Source organism: Chlorocebus sabaeus, chromosome 11, assembly GCF_047675955.1.
Source record: "Chlorocebus sabaeus isolate Y175 chromosome 11, mChlSab1.0.hap1, whole genome shotgun sequence".
In the NCBI taxonomy this organism is placed as follows: domain Eukaryota; kingdom Metazoa; phylum Chordata; class Mammalia; order Primates; family Cercopithecidae; genus Chlorocebus; species Chlorocebus sabaeus.
Window position 1 is genome coordinate 66,517,158 of NC_132914.1, and position 17,892 is coordinate 66,535,049.

Below are 17,892 nucleotides of genomic sequence, written 5' to 3' on the forward strand. Positions count from 1 at the left end.
TGCTATGGAGAAGTTTAGCTGCCTCTATATATGAAAATTCTCATATATATTTATTCAGGATTCTTGTGGGTTAATAGATGGAATAGAAACCCATTCCTTTTAGGGCAATCATGTAGACAATTCTAATCTCATAATGCTGCAAATATGGCGAATCATTGACACTATACTTGATGACATCTTGGATGCAAAGTTTGATCTTTTAGAAATGAACCAGAGCAACAAGAGACAGGTAAAACACACTATAAGTTTCTTAGTGCGGTCATAACAAAGTACCACAAAGCAATATACTCATTGTCTCTTCAGTTCTGGGACCTAGAAGTTCAAAATCAAGGTGTAAGCAGGGCTATGCTTCCTCTGGAAACTCTAGAGAAGTCCTTCCTTACCTCTTCCCAGCTTTTGGTGGTTTACTGGCAATTTTTGGTGTGCCTTGTTTCCAGTTGCGTAACTCCAGTCCTTGCCTTAGTCATAACATGGCATTTTCCATATGTGTCTCTGATCTCCCTTGACTGTCTTCTTATAAGGATACCATTAAGATTGGATCAGGAGCCTCCTCTATTCCAGTATAACCTCATATTAACCAATTACATCTGCAATGACCCTAATTCCAGATGAGGTCACATTCTGAGGTACTAAGAGTTAGAACTTCAACATATCTTTTACTTACATGGAAACCTGATTCAACCCATAACACCAAGCAAAACTGGATACCAGATGAAGATCCTCAAATGTAAAAATAGTTAAGTAGTGTTGACAGGTGGTATGAATGGACTGTTGGCATAGTGGGCTGGGGAGGGATCGTAGCAGCTCCTAGAAAGAACAAATGAGGATATATGATCTGAGATATTGCCATTGCACTGGTACATAAGGATACTAGAGGAAAAAAATGTGAAAAGAGCAGTTGAACATGGCATCAGACAAAATTAACCAGAAAAACACGGTATAGAGAAGATAGAAAGTACCAAATACCAGTATCACCCGTCTACCCAGAAAAAAGGAGCCCCTACTCTGGGTTCCACACTTCAGAGGGACCCATATATCACAAGCACATGTATTTATTAAAGAACATGTAGGCAGCTCTGTCACTTTTGGATTTGATGCTCAGTGTCAGCACAGCATGACTAACAGTTCTAAATTTTTGTGAACAATGCCATTGGGTCCTCAGAAAAATGCTTCTCCAAATCCTTTGCCCAGTATCTTTAAAACAGTGGGTAACTCTGCCCAACTATTATTCAGGTTTATGGATTGACGGCTACTGGCACTGCTGCATAGATCAGCGAGGAGTGGAGTGTCAGAAGTTTCAGGAAGCAGAAATGACAACCTGTCATATTTTGCCTCAACATAAATGCAAAAGATTTTTGCATAATACAGTATTATTTTCCACTAAGTGCCCTACTGATTTTATTGCTTCTCTTTGTGTTCGAAGTGTACACATTTTTTACCCGTTTGTGGAAATTTGGTACGCTTTGAATAAAATGTTTCTTTTGTAATCAATTAGATCATTTCTGCCAATGCAACAGAAATTATGTGAAAACAGTATAACATTTGTGGTGATATATTCTGATTGTGCTAAAATGAAGGCAAAAAAAAAACAAATATAATTTATGAAATGCATGTGTTTATTTTTTATGCAAACATTGCTTATCCATGAACAGAACACCTAGACATGTGCAGTAATAATTAAATTTAGTTCTCTTTTATATTGACTGCATTTCAATCATACAAAAACCATCTCTCTGCATATTTTAATCTCATAAAGTATATTGGCCCAAGTAAGAGAGCAGGATAGGGTTTATTTAATAGCTCCAAAGCTTGATTTATAACCTTTACATTTAGACATGTGACTGGGGGTTCCCTTTTTACTCTTGCCCCAGGTCCTGCAAATGTAAAGAGTGGGGCCGCCAAACATTTTTACTATGAATTGAAATCGGTAGACAATGAGACACTTACTGCTGTTTTGAAAGAACACAATGCAAAAATACAACATATATGATCAGATAATTGAAGGAGATGAAATAAGAAATGACAGACGGAGGGAGAAAATAAAAGGAAAAAGGAAAACCATCATAGAAATGAAAATAATTTTTTTTTTTTTTTTTTTTTTTTTTTTGAGATGGAGTCTCGCTCTGTCACCCAGGCTGGAGTGCAGTGGAGCCATCTTGGCTCACTACAGGTGTGTGCCACCACACCTGGCTAATTTTTTTTTTTTCTATTTTTAGTAGAGATGGGGTTTTGCCATGTTAGCCTGGGTGGTCTCAAACTCCTGGCCTCAAGTGATCTGACCATCTCAGCCTCCCAAAGTGCTTAGATTACAGGTGTGAACCACCGTGCCTGGCCTAAAAACAGTATTGAAAGAAAAGTGAGTCAATTTTTTGTTTTTGAGGTGGAGGGTCTTACTACATTCACCAGGCTGGTTTCCGTTTCCTGGCCTCAGGTAATCCTCGCACCTCAGCGTCCTAAATCCCTTTTTAAAAAGCAATAGTTCTTAAACTTTTTTTAAAAAGTAAGCTGAGCACCATTGAGTTACAGAAATACAAGAAGGTAGGCAAAGGAAATCTAACAGTCACAATTAAAATTCTTAGTAGAAAATCCAAATGTGATTTTGCAAACTGAAGGCTCACATGTATACATTGAAAAGGTGCACTATAATAGGAAATATTGACTCAGAATGGTTGCCACAAAGAGAGCTCTGTTTCAACCTATGGTAAAATTGATGGTTTAGGCTTCCTCTCTCACTGAAGACAACCAGAAAAGCTGGAGAAAATATATCTGCCTGAAGCCTCAGAAAGCAAGTAATGCATGAGGAATTGTGGGGTTAGTATCTAGGAAAAGAGAGAACCCCAAAGATAAGAGTCTGGTATTTGAGGCCACCTCTTCCTGCCAATTCTGAAGGAGGCCAAGAGGTCTAGAAGCTCAATAGGGGTTTCAACAGATGCATGGTGCTGAAGGAACAAAAATTGAAGATGAAGGCTGCTAAGAGAAGGTGTACACCTCAGGTTTTCATTTGGAACCCCAAAAGACTCATTTAGCTTCAGATTGTCTCAATCCCTGTTGGTTTATGGGAATTAAGAGGAACTGCTAGTGACATTGTTCTACCTGCCTACCAAAAGCAGAAGTAAGTTTTCTAGAGAAGATTAACATCATACAGAGTTTCAAACTATGTACAGTTCTTCAAATGCTATTCTGACACTCAATACAAAATTATTGGATTTACCAGAAGACAAAACATGGGTAAAAGCCAAGAGAAACAATGAACAATGGAAACAGATCTATGAGGGATCTAATGATGTAAGCCAAGGATCAGCAAAATGTGGCCCATAAGCCAAATCCAGCCCCCTGCTAGTTTTTGTAAATAAAGATTTATTCTCTATGAGTGTTTTTGTACTCTTGACAGCAGAGTAAGTAACCTAAAATATTTACCACCACAAAGCCTAAAACATTTACCATCTGGCTCTTTACAAAAAAAGTTTGTTGATTCCCTGATTTAAGCATTTCCTGCAATAAGATATCAAAAGAATAGCAAATTTTTTAAAAAATTAAAGAAAACTGTAGAGATAACAGCAGAAATTAGTGAAGTGGTAAACCGAGATTCAACATAGTGAACCATTGGTATACTTATCCTGCCCCAGATTTTCAAAAGGATTTGATCATAGATGAATCTGTCACATTTTAAAAAATCTATGTGTGTCAATAGAGTGGATAAGAATGTTTATATTTGTACATCCATATTCATAGCATTAGGCACAATAGCCAAAAGGTGGAAGCAACCCAAGCGTCCATCCAGGGATGAAGGGTTCACAAAATGTGGTAAAGCATCTGCAATCAAATGGAATACTATCCAACCTTAAAAAGGAAGGAAAATCTGACACATGTTACAACATAGAATAATCTTGAGGACATTCTGCTTAGTGAAATGGCAGTCTCAAAAAGACAAATAACTGTATGATTCCATTTATATGAGGTGAGGTACCTAGAGTAGTCAAAATCATAGAAAGTAGAATGGTGGTTGCCAGGTGCTGGGGATGGGGAGGGAAGAATTGAAAATTATTGTTTAATGGGTAGAGTTTCAGTTTTACAAAATAAAAAGAGTTCTGGAGATGGATGGTCGTGATGGATGCACAACATTATGAATATATTTAATGCCGCGGTATTGTACAATACGTTAAGATGGTAACTTTTATGTTTTGTATATTTTACCACAATAAAAAAAGGAAAAAAAAAGAAAAATCATGTACCCTTTAGCTATTACCCACCTATCCTCTAACACTCCTCCCGCACAGACCTAGACAACCACTAATCTATCTTCTGTCTCTATAATAATTTCCCTGTTTTGTGCATTTTACAAGAATGGAATTGTATAGTATGTGGTCTCTTGTGACTGACTTCTTTCACTTAGCATACTTTTTTCAAAGTTTATGCTTGTGGTAGCCTGTATCAGTACTTGTACTGATGAGTACAAATATCAGAATTGAGTAATTTTGGTGGGGTTTTTTTGTTTGTTTGTTTTGTTTTGTTTTTGACACAGGGCCTCGCTCTGTCATGCAGGCTGGAGTGTAGTGGCACGATCTTCGTTCACTGCAACCTCTGCTTCCCAGCTCAAGTGATCTCCCAGCCTCAGCCTCAAGTAACTGGGACCACAGGCACGAGGCACCACGACCGGCTCATTTTTGTATGTTTTTGTACAGATGGGGTTTCACCATGTTTCCCAGGAGGGTCTCAAACTCCTGGGCTCAAGTGATTCACCCACCTTGACCTCCCAAAGTGCGAGGATTACACACATGAATCACTGCACCCAGCCCTGTACCTTGCTTTTTAATGTTTAAATATATATTGCAAACATACTATATCTGTATATAATTAACTTCCTTAATTTTGTGTATGACTACATATTATCTCATTGTATATATGTGTGACATAATTTATGTAATCAGTTTGCTCTTCAGTGCATGTAGGTTTTTTCCAATGTTTTCCTGTAATAAATGATGCTGAAGTGGAACCTTATGCATGTCATTTTACACGTGTGAAACTGTAGTGAACAAAATCCTAGAAATGAATTGGCTGAGGAAATGTGTAGTTTTGACAGATAACAACATAGCCAACATGATCTTGAGGAGACTGAACATTCTTCCACCAGCAATGTATGAAAGTGTCTGTTTCTCTATATCCTTGCTAACATAGGATTTTGTCAAGCCTTTTGATTTTTGCCAATGTAATAGACCAAAAGTAGCATCAGATTACAGTTTAATTCACATTTCTTGTATTATGAATGTCATTAAGCACCCTTTTTTTCCTTTTAGGCACCCAAATTTTTATTTACCAAACTCTTGCTTTATTTTAATATTACAAACACTATATAGACTTTATAAACCAAATTACTTTCTTTTTGACTGAGAGTTGTGATAAGAACCATTCTTGTTACAAAATGGTGGCAGGTCTATGCCTGCTTTTATGTTTTTCTGGCCTCTCTCAACCTCAAGCTGTCACTTCCCTGTCCTTTCTTGGTTGTCACTTAACTATTCTAACCCCTGTAAAATGGGGACTAAAAGTACCAACCTCATTGTAAGGAGGTTTAAGGGAAGGCCCAGCACTAAGCCAGGCTCTCAGGAACAGTTCTTTCTTGCCCTTCAGTTCTCCCTTGCCCTTCAATATATATAGCTCTCTCTCACCTGTCATGGGCTGAGGAACCAGTGAACCTATAAACCAAGCACCATGGGCATAAGTCTGTAGGCCAAGTGAAGCACTGGATGGTAAAGTACATTGGCTTTGTGACCCCACTGCCAACTTCAGGCTAAGGAAGGACTGACTTAGCAGTTCCAAGACCACTGAGCTGGTTCCCAATGGATGTTTCCTTCATACCCCCATCATGACCAGGGTTTGAGGAGGTGCCTCTCAGCTTCCCCTGTCACACTTGGAACCATATGAGGGTATGAGGGATGCAGTAGAGGTCAAAAACTGAGGAATCAACCTTAGGGAGTCAATGGGGGACACTGACAAACACATCTCAAGGTTGGTGTCATTTGCTCTTGGGGAGGAAAGCTGGGGCCTGGGTAAGGACAGCAACTGGAAGGTGAAGGGCAGGCCTGCCTTTAAGCAGTAGTAGTGATCAGGCTTGAAGGGCCATCATGGGTCATGCCCAGGTACTGGGCCTGCTTTGTGGTCAGCTTGGTCAGCTTCATGTTCAGCTTGCACAGGCGGGCTTCAGTCACTGCCTCATCCAGCTGGGGCTGGATGTTCACCTTCTCCACAGCATTTTCATTGAGCTACTTGACATTGATCTCCATTTCAAAGGGTCCAATGTTATACACTGGCAACATCCTTTATCTGCTCAATGTGCTGGCCAAGGATGATATTGAAAAAGTCTGTGGTGGTGTCAAAGATGTTGCCATCCTGGCAGGCCTCCTCCATGGTAGTCACCTCATAGCCCTCAGTAGCAGCCTGCAGTGTGTTGAGTGGGTCGATTTTGGTGATGATTATGCAAGCCCCAAAACCTTTCAGGGCCTGGACACAACCATTGCCCACATCACCACAGACCACCACCGCAGCTACCTTGCCAGCAATCATCACATCTGTGGCCCACTTGATGTTATCCATGTGGGACTGCTGGCAGACATAGAGGTTTTCAAACCTGCTCTTCTTGATGGAGTCATTGACATTGATGGTGGGCATCCTGATGATCCCACTGGCCATCATCCTGTGGACCCAGTCATGGTCTCCTCAAAGATGCCTCAGCTGACTGACAGAAGCTGTGGGTACCTGGTGTAAATGAGGTTGGTTGAGGTCACCAGCATCATCCAGAATCATGTTGAGGGGCCTATCTTTGAAATACAGTATCTGCTCGATGCACCATAGGTACTTGTCATCTCTTTCATCCTTCCAGGTGCACACTGGAATGCCAGCCTTGGCTATGGCAGCTGCCACATGGTTCTAGGTGGAGAAGATGTTGCAGCTGGACTATTGCATCTCAGCACTTGAGGTAATGAGGGTTTCAATGAGGACAATGGTCTCCATTGTCATTTTCAGGCAGCTAGTGATGTGAGTGCCTTTCAGTGGCTTGGAGCTAGGAACAACTCCCTCATGTACATCAGGCCCACCAGGTCAGCCTCCACAATGTCCAGGGCCTTGTGTCCCCAGGCGTCCAGGCTGATGTCAGTGACTGTGTAGGGCAGTTTGTCAGACATGCTGGTGGTGCTTCTGCATGGAATGATGGACACCGGCAAAGGGTGCTGGGACTCTGACATGGAGCGGGCAGTGCTGGGCAGGCCTAGCAACTTTTTATATGCTTAAAATCCATATGCATTTCCTTTTTTGAGTCGTGTCTGTTTGTTACTCATTTTTTCATAGAGTTTTTTTTTTTTTTTTTTTCTTATCAATTTATATTTGGTCTTCCATCCTGGGCAACATAGCAAGACCTCATCTCTCTCCAATAGTCCTAGCTACTTGGGTAGGTGAGGCAAAAGGATTGCTTGAGCCCAGGAGGTTAGGCTGCAGTGAGCCATGATCACATCACTGCACTCCAGCCTGAATGATATAATGAGACCCTGTCTTGAAATAAAATAAAATTGAAATTAAAAAAATTAGAAGTAATTATGTATGTATATTACTGGATACTAATTATAAAAAGAGAAAATTTGTGTTATTAATAACATAACATGAAGAGGGGCAGGATGTAAAGGAGCAGAGTTTTTACACATGAATGAAGGTAAGTTATTAGCAGCATAAAACAGAATGCTACAATGTTAAGATGTTTTATGTAATTGCAATGGTAACCACAAAGAAAATATCTACAGAATATACACAAAGGAAAATGAGAAGAGAATCAAAATATGTCACTACAAAAAAAATCAACAAAACACAAAAGGAGACAGCAAGGGAGGAAAGAGGGGCAAAAAGCTACACAACAAACAGAAAACAATTAACAATCTGGCAATAGTGAGTTCTTTCCTATCAGCAATTACTTTAAATGTAAATGCATTAAACACCCCAATTAAAAGACATAGATTGGCTGAATGTATTTTAAAAAACAAGATCCAGCTATATGCTTTCTACAAGACACTTACTTTACACTTAAGGACACACATGGGCTAAAACTAAAGGGACAGAAAAAGATTCCATGTAAATGGGAACCTACAAGAGAACAGGGGTGGCCATATGTAATATTAGACAAGATAGTCTTTAAGTAGAAACTGTCAGGAGGACAAGAAAGGATGTTATGTAATGATAAAGGGTCCATTCATCAGGAACATGTAACAACTATAAATATATGCACATCTAATGTTAGAACTCCCACATAGGTGAAGCATTGACAGGACTGAAAGAAGAAATTAACAGCAATGCAATAATAGCAGGAGACGTAATACTCCTCTTCCATTTATGGCCAGAACAACCATACAGAAGATCGACAAGGAAACAGAAGACATGAACAACAGTATAGATCAGTTGGCTGTAACTGATGTCCACTCAACAACAGCAGAATACACATTCTTAAGTACTCGTGGAGCATTCTCCAAGATAGACCACATGTTAGGCCATAAAACAAATCTTGACAAATTTAAGGAGATTGAAATCATACAAAATATCTTCTCCAATCACAATGAAACAAAACAAGAAATCAATAGCAGAAGGAAAACAAGAAAGTCCACGAATTTGTGGAAACTAAGCAGTGCCCTCTTAATGAATGGTCAGAGAAGAAAACACTAGTGAATTTAGAGAATATCTGGAAACTAATGAAAGCAAAAATGCAACATGCCACACTTACGGAATGTAGTGAAAGTAGAAGTAAGAGAGAGGTTTATAGTGGTAAACACCTACGTTAAAAAAGAAGAAAGATCTCAAATGAAAAATCTAACCTCATACCTCAAAGAACTAGAAAAGAACAACAAACTAAACCCTAAGTTATCAGAAGGATTAGAGCATAGGTAAATGAATTAGAGAATAAAAATACCGTAGAAAAACATCAAGGAAACCAAGAGTTGTTTTTGTTGAAAAGATCAATGAAATTGTCTAACCCTTAGCCAGACCAACTGAGAAAATAAGACAGAAGACTGAAATCAGTAAAATTAGAAGGCTGGGTGCAGTGGCTCATACCAGTAATCTCAGCACTTTGGGAGGCCAAGGTGGGAGGATCGCTTGAGCCTAGGAGTTCACGACCAGCCTGGGCAACATAGCGAGACCCTATCTCTAAAAAAAAAAGTAAAATAAAAAAGTTAGAAATGAATGAGAGGACGTTATAACCATTGTCACAGAAATAAGGATTATGAGACTGCTGTGAACAGGTATGCCAACAAATTGGATCATGTAAAAGAAATTGATAAATTCCTAGAGGAATATCACCTACAAAGACTGAATCATGAAGAAATAAAAAATATGAATAAACATAATATGAGTAAATAAATTGAAGCAGTAATCAAAACCTTCCCAATGAAGAAAAGCCCAGGACCTGATGGCTTCACAAAAAATTCCACCAAACATTTAAAGAACTAATACCAATTCTTTTCAAACTCTTCCAGAGAATTGAAGAGGAGGGAACAATCCCAAACTCAGTCTTTGAGGGCAGCAGTAACCTGATAACAAAACCAGAATAAAACACAAGAGACTGGGTATGGTGGCTCCCATCTGTAATTCTAGCACTTTGGGAGACCAAGGCAGGTGGGTCTCTTCAGCCCAGGAGTTTAAGACCAGACTGGGCAACATGGTGAAACCCCCCCTCTACTAAAAATACAAAAAAAAATCAGCCAGGTGTGATGTGCATTTGGAGCTACTCAGGAGGTTGAGGTAGGAGAATCACCTGAGCCCGGGAAGTCAAGGCTGCAGTGTGCTGAGCTGAGATTGTGCCACTGCACTGCAGCCTGGGACACAGGAATGAGACACTCTCTCAAAAACAAAACAAAACAAAACACACACACAAAAAGAAAAGAAAAGAAAACTATGGACCAATAATGAAAACTATGGACCAATAATGGACCAATATTGCTAGTGAATATAGATGCAACAAAATCGGTATATAAGGAACTTACCTCAATATAATAAAGGTCATATAAGACAAGCTCATACTAGCATCACTTTCAATGGAGAAGGACTGAAAGCTTTTCCTCTAAGATTAAGAATAAGGCAAGGATTTGCACTGTCACCACTAATATTTAATATGGGAAGTCTGGCAAGAGCTACTTGGCATGAAAAAGAAATATAAGACATCCAAATTGGAAAAGAAGTAAAATTATATCTATTTGCTAACAGTATGATCTCATATTTAGAAAATTCTAAAGATTCCACAAAAATTACAATAAACACTTTGAAAAAAATTGCAGGATACAAAGTCAACACATAAAAATCATTTGTGTTTTTATGCACTAACATTGACCAGAAAAGGAAATTACAAAAACACATTCTATATACTATAACATAAGAAAGGGAAAACACTTAGGACATGAAAGACTTGTATACTGAAAACTACAAAGCATTCCAAAAAAAAAATCAAAGAAGACACAGATAAATGTAAGACATCCCATGTTCATGGCTTGGAAGACTTAATATTGTTAAAATATTCATATGCCCAAAGTAATCTACAGATTCTATGCAATATCTATGAAAATCCCAATGCATTCTTTACAGAAAAGAAAAAAAAATTCTAAATCGTATAGGGAACCTCCAGGGATGCCAAATAGTCAAAACAATCTTGAAAAATGATAGAGTAGGAGGCCTCACACTTACTGATTTTGAAACATACCACAAAAAATCTGTGATTAAGATGATGTGATAATGGCATAAAAGTAGATATACAGACCAATGGAACAGAATGGGGAGCCCAGAAATAAGCTTTTGTATGTATGGTCAAATAAATTTTGGCAGTATGCCTAGACCACACAATAGGGAAAGGTGTCTCTTCAGTAAATGGTGTTGGGATAACTGGATGCAAAAACATGACATTGAATCCTTACGCTACCCCACAAAAATTAAGTTGAAAAGGATGGATCAAAGACCTAACTCTAAGCCTTAAAACTATAAAACTCCTGGAGAAAATTATGGGAGAAAGGCTTCAGAACATTGGATTTGGCAGTGATATTTTGGATATGACACCAAAAACACTAGGCAAGAAAAGCAGTAATTTATAATGGGACTACATTAAACTTAAGTGCTTTAGCACACTAAAGGAAACAGTGAAAAGAAAACCTATAGAATGGGAGAAAATAATTGCAAATTATGTAACTGATAAGGGGTTAATATCCAGAATATATAATGAACTTCTACAACTCAACAACAAAAACTCGAGTTAAAAATGGTCAAAGGATCTGAATAGACATTTTTCCAGAGATGATATGTGAATGGCCAATAAATGCACAGAACGATGCTCAACATCACCAATCATTAAAGAAATGGAAATCAAGACCACAATGAAATATTATCTCACACCTACCAGTGTGGCCACTATCAAAAAGAACAGAAAATAACACATGTTGGAGAGGATATGGAGAAGTTGGAACACTTTTGTATTGGTGGTGGTCATGTAAAATGGCACAGCCACTGTGGAAAACCGTATGGCGGTTCCTCAAAAAATTAAAAATAGAAAAACCATATGATCTAGCAATCCCATTTCTGGGTATACATGCAGAATAATTGAAAGCAAGGTCTCTAAATGATACTTGCACACTTATGTTTATTGTGGCATTATTCACAATAGCTAAGAGGTGGAAGCAATCCAAATGTCCATGAACAGATAGATGAATGGATAAGGAAAGTGTGGTATATTTATACAGTGGAATATTATGCAGCCTTAAGGAATTCTGTCATATGCTACATGAATGATCCTCAAGGATATGATGTCTAGTGAAATAAGCCATTCATAAAAGGACAAATACTATATGATTACACTCATATGGTGTATTTAGAGTGGTCAGAAATTATAGAAACAGAGTGAAGAAAGGTAGTTTTTAAGGGCTAGAGGTCAGGGGGAAGAGGAATTAGTGTTTGGGGGTATAAAGTTTCAGTTTTGCAAGTTGAAAGCATCCTAGATGTCTGTTGCACAATAATGTGAATATATTTAACACTACTGAAATGTAATCATTTTTGAGTAAGAAATGATTAAGATTGCTATAGTTTGGTTATTTTAATTTAATTTAATTTAATTTAATTTTATCTGAGATGGAGTCTCTGTCACCAGGCTGGAGTGCAGTGGCGCGATCTCAGCTCACTGCAACCTTTGCCTCCCAGGTTCAAGTGATTCTTCTGCCTCAGCCTCCCAAGTAGCTGGGACTACAGGTGTGCACCACCACACCCAGCTAATTTTTGTATTTTTAGTAGAGACAGGGTTTCACTATGTTGGCCAGGATGGTCTCAATCTCTGGACCTCGTGATCAACCCACCTTGGCTTCTCAAAGTGCTGGGATTGCAGGCATAACCCACTGCACCTGGCCTATAGTCTGGTTATTTGTCTCTAACCAAATCTCTTGTTGAAATGTAATCCCCAGTGTTGGAGGTAGGGCCTGGTGGGAGGTCTTTGGATCATGAGGTGGATCCCCTATGAATGACTTGGGCCATCCCCATGGTGATAAGTGAGCTCTTCCTCTGAGTTTGCATGAGATCTGGTCATTTAAAAGTATGTGTCACCTCTTCCACCTCTCTCTCTCTCTCTCTCTCTCTCTCTCTCTCTCTCTCTCTCTCTCTCTCTCGCTTTTGCTTTCACCATGTGATGTGCAAGCTCCCACTTCACCTTCTACCACGAGTAAAAGCTCCCTGAGGCCTCCCCACAAGCTGAGCAATGTTGGTGCCATGCTTGTACGGCCTGCACAACCATGAGCCAGTGAAACCTCCTTTCTTTATTGAAGGGGGCCAGCCCCTCCACACCTGTGGGTATTTCTCATCAGGCGGGACGAGAGACCGAGAAAAGAAATAAGACACAGAGACAAAATATAGAGAAAGAAAAGTGGGCCCAGGGGACCAGCGCTTAGCATACGGAGGACCCGCACTGGCACTGGTCTCTGAGTTCCCTCAGTATTTATTGATTACTATTTTCACTATCTCAGCAAGGGGAATGCGGCAGGAAAGCAGGGCGATAGTGGGGAGAAGGTCAGCAACAAAACATGTGAGCAAAGGAATCTGTGTCACAAATGAGTTCAAGGGAAGGTACTATGCCTGGATGTGCACGTAGGCCAGATTTATGCTTTTCTCTACCCAAACATCTCAGTGAAGTAAAAAGTAACAAAGCAGCATTGCTGCCAACATGTCTCGCCTCCCACCGCAGGGCAGTTTTTCTCCTATGTCAGAATTGAACAAATGTACAATCGGGTTTTATACCGAGACATTCAGTTCCCAGGGGCAGGCAGGAGACAGAGGCCTTCCTTTTATCTCAACTGCAAGAGGCCTTCCTCATTTACTAATCCTCCTCAGCACAGACCCTTCACAGGTGTTGGGCTAGGGGACAGTCAGGTCTTTCCCATCCCACAAGGCCATATTTCAGACTATCACATAGGGAGAAACCTTGGACAATACCTGGCTTTCCAGGGCAGACGTCCCTGCAGCTTTCTGCAGTGCATTGTGCCCCTGGTTTGCCGAGAATGGAGAATGGTGATGACTTTTCCCAAGCATACTGCCTGTAACCATTTGGTTAACAAGGCATATCCTGCACAGCCCTAGATCCCTTAAACCTTGATTCCATGCCTCACATGTTTCTGTGAGCTCAAGGTTGGGGCAAAGTTACAGATTAACAGCATCTCAGGACGAAGCAATTGTTCAGGGTACAGGTCAAAATGAAGTTTCTTTTGTCTTCCTTTTCTACATAGACACAGTAACAGTCTGATCTCTCTTTCTTTTCCCTACACTTTATAAATTATCCAGTCTTGGATATTTCTTTATAGCAATGCAAGAATGGCCTAATACAGAAAATTGGTACTGAGGAGTAGGGCATTGCTATAAAGACACCTGAAAATGTGGAACTGACTTTGGAACTGGGTAACAGGCAGAGGTTGGAAGAGTTTAGAAGGCAGAGAAGAAGATAGAAAGATGAGAGAATACTTGGAAATTTTGCAGCCTAGCCATGTGGCAAAGAGAATAAAAGGTTTTTCGAGAGAGAAATTCAAGCAGGCTGTGGAGCAACATTTTGCCAGAGATATTTGCATAACTAAAAGGGAGCCAAGTGCTGATATCAAAGAGAGTGGGAAAAAGACCTCAAAGTCATTTCAGAGACCTTCATGGCAGCACCCCCATCACAGGCCCAGAGGGCTAGGAGGGAAGAATGGTTTTATGGGCAGGCCCAGGGCCCCATTGCCCTGCACAGCCTCAGGACACTGTTCCCTACATTCTGGCCACTCTGGCTCAAGCCTTGGCTCAAAAGACCCCAGATACTGCTCATGCCACCACTCTGGAGAGTGAAAGTCACTGTAAGCCTTGGTGCCTTCCACATGTTGTTAAGCCTGTAGGGTGAAAGAGTGAATGAGGTGTGCCAGCCTTCATCTGTATTTCAGAGGATATGTGAAAAAGCCTAGGTGCCCAGGCAGAAGCCTGCTACAGGGGCAGAGCCCTCAAAAAGAACCTCTGCTAGGGCAGTACAGAGGGGAAATGTGGAGTTGGAGCCTACACAGAGTCCCCACTGGGGCACTGCCTAGTGGAGGGGACCACTGTCCTCAAGAACCCAGAGTGATAGATCCACTGTCAGCTTGCACCCTGTGCCTGGAAAACCTGCATGCACTCAACAACCTGTGAGATCAGCTGTGGGACAGAACCCATAAAGCCACAGGGGCAGAGCTGCTCAAGGCTTTGGGAGCCCAACCCTCATATCAGTGTGTCCTGGATGTGGGACATTAAATCAAAGGAGATTGTTTTGAAGCTTTAAGAATTAATGCAGGGTTTCTAACTTGCATGGGGCTTGTAGCCCCTTTCTTTTGACCGATTTCTCCCTTTTGAGATGGGAATGATTACCCAATGCTGGTACTTCCATTGTATCTTGAAACTAAATAACTTGTTTGATTTTACAGGCTGGCTCATAGGTGGACAAGACTTGGCTTGTCTTATTTGAGATTTTGGATTTTTGAGTTAAAGCTGGAACAAGTTAAGACTGTGAGAGACTATTGGGAAAGCATAATCTTATTTTGCAATATTAGGAGGACATGAGAAGGGGGATGCAGAGATGGAATGATATAGTTTGGACATTTGTCCCCACTCAAATCTCATGTTGAAATATAATCCCCAATGTTCAAGGTGACCTTGGTGGGAGGTGTTTGGGTCATGGGGGCAGATCCCTCATGAATGACTTAGGCCATCCCCTTGGTGATAAGTGAGCTCTTGATCTGAGTTGATACAAGATCTGGTCATTTAAAAGTATGTGGCACCTCTCCCCACAATCTTGCCCCTGCTTTCACCGTGGGACATGCAAGCTCCCACTTTGCCTTCCATCATGAGTAAAAGTTCCCTGAGGCCTCCCCAGAAGCCAGCTGATGTCAGCACCATGCTTATACAGCCTGCAAACTGTGAGCCAATTAAACCTCTTTTCTTTATAAATTACCCAGTCTCAGGTATTTCTTTATAGCAACGCAAGAATGGCCTAATACAAAGATGATAAATACAACACTGTGTGTTTTTTTTAACCACAATAATAATAGTAATAAGAGTATTGTTCTAAGGAAGAGCAGAGAAGCTGGGCATGATGACATGCACCTGTAATCCATGCTACTCAGGAGGCTGAGGCAGAAGGATTGCTTGAGCCTAGGAGTTTAAGTCCTGCCTGGGCAATATAGCAAGACTCTATCTAATTTTAAAAAAATAATAAACAGGTAAAGAAGAGGAGAGAAATGGGAAAGTAGCTGTCAGAGAATGTTATTATTAATCAATGGATGTTTGGGATTTGCACAAGCCAAGCGTCATGATGATAGATTCAGAATGGTCAAACCACATTTGAAAGGCCACGTTCCACTTCTCGCCTTTCCTGATAGAAAGTTGAAACCCGGGCCTGGCATGGTGGCTCACGCCTGTAATCCCAGCACTTTGGGAGGCCGAGGCAGGTGTATCACGAGGTCAGGAGATTGAGAGCATCCTGGCTGACATGATGAAACCCTGTCTCTACTAAAAAATACAAAAAATTAGCCAGGCATGGTGATGGGCACCTGTGGTCCCAGCTACTTGGGAGGCTGAGGCAGGAGAATGGCATGAACCCAGGACGGGGAGCTTACAGTGAGCAGAGATCGCACCACTGCACTCCAGCCTGGGCCACAGAGTGAGACTCCATCTCAAAGAAAAAAAAAAAAAGTTGAAACCCCAAGAACTACACATTTTTACAAAATATTCACTCTCCAATGAGCTACTCCTTGTGGAGAGTAGTGGGAGTGTAGAAATATATGGAATAGTGACTATGTTGAGGCCTCCAGAGTCCTCAGTGGAAAACAGAATTTCATGTTTTTCTGACGTCATAAGCCTATGTCCCCATATGGGACTGGGAGGACATCCGAGACTTTTACCATGACTTGGTTATGTTTACTTACAGGGAGCCTCTGTTTCTAAGAATGCAAAAACTTTGCAAGGACACAAATGATCTCATAATAATTCAAACATTTTCCAAATTACAGTCAAACTTATGCTATGGAGAAGTTCAGTTGCCTCCATATATGAAAATAATTCTCATGTATATTTACTTATTAAGGATCTTTTGTGGGTTAGTAGATGGAATAGAAACCCATTCCTTTTAGGGCAATCATGTAGACAATTCTAGTCTCACAATTCTACTGCAAATGTGGAGAACTGCTGACACTATGAACTTGATGACATCTTAGATCCAAAGTTTCATCTTCTTTTAGAAATGAACCAGAGCAACAAGAAATGGGTAAAACACACTGTGTATTAGTTTCCTAGTGTGGTCATAACAAAGTACCACAAAACAATAGATACTCATTGTTTCTTCAGTTCTGGGACCTAGAAGTTCAAAATCAGGGTATAAGCAGGGCTACACTTCCTCTGGAAACTGCAGAAATGGCCTTCCTTGCTTCTTCCCAGCTTTTGGTGGTTGACTGGCAATTTTTGGTGTGCTTTGGTTTGCAGTTGTGTAACTCCAGTCTCTGCCAGATGAGGTCACATTCTGAGGTACTAGGAGTTAGGACTTCAATATGTTTTTTACTTACGTGGGAACACGATTTAACCCATAACACCCAGCAAAACTGGATACCAGATGAAGATCCTCAATGTAAAAATAGTTAATCATGTTAACAGGTAGTCTGAATGGGCTGTTGGCACAGTGGGCTGGGGAGGGATTGTAGCGGCTCCTGGAAAGAGCCAACGAGGATATATGATCTGTAGTATTTGCCGTTGCACTGGTAGATAAGGATACTAGAGGGAAAAAAATGTGAGAAAGAACAGTCAAATATGGCATCAGACGAAGAAAACTAACCAGAAAAACATGGTATAGAGAAGATGAAAAGTACCAAATACCAGTATCACTCATCGACTCAGAAAAAAAGGGGCCTCTGCTCTGGGTTCCACACTTCAGAGGGACCCATATATCACAAGCACATACATTTATTAAAGAACACTCTTATTAAAGAACACTTATTAAAGGCAGTTCTGTCACTTTTGGATTTGATGCTCAGTGTCAGCACAGCACAACTAATCTAAACTTTCTGTGAATAACTCCAGGGAAATGCTTCTCCAAATCCTTTGCCCAATATATTTAAAACAATAGATAATTGTGCCCAACTGTTGTTCAGATTTATGGGTTGATTGCTACTGACACTGCTGCATGGATCTGCGAGGACTGGAGTGTCAGAAGTTTCAGGAAACAGAAATGACAAATTAATTAACCTGTCATATTTTTCCTCTCAACACAAAACAAAAAATTTTTGCATAATAAAGTATTGTTTTCCACTAAGTGCCCCACTGATTTTATTGCTTCCTTTTGTGTTCAAAGTGTACACATTTTGTACC

General features: G+C 40.4%; 1 pseudogene; it reads right to left on the reverse strand.

Annotated features, from left to right (window-relative positions):
• Positions 1–5,886: 5,886 nt before the first annotated feature.
• LOC103238694 (adenosylhomocysteinase pseudogene) lies at positions 5,887–7,329 on the reverse strand (annotated as a pseudogene).
• Between the last annotated feature and the right edge of the window lie 10,563 nt (positions 7,330–17,892).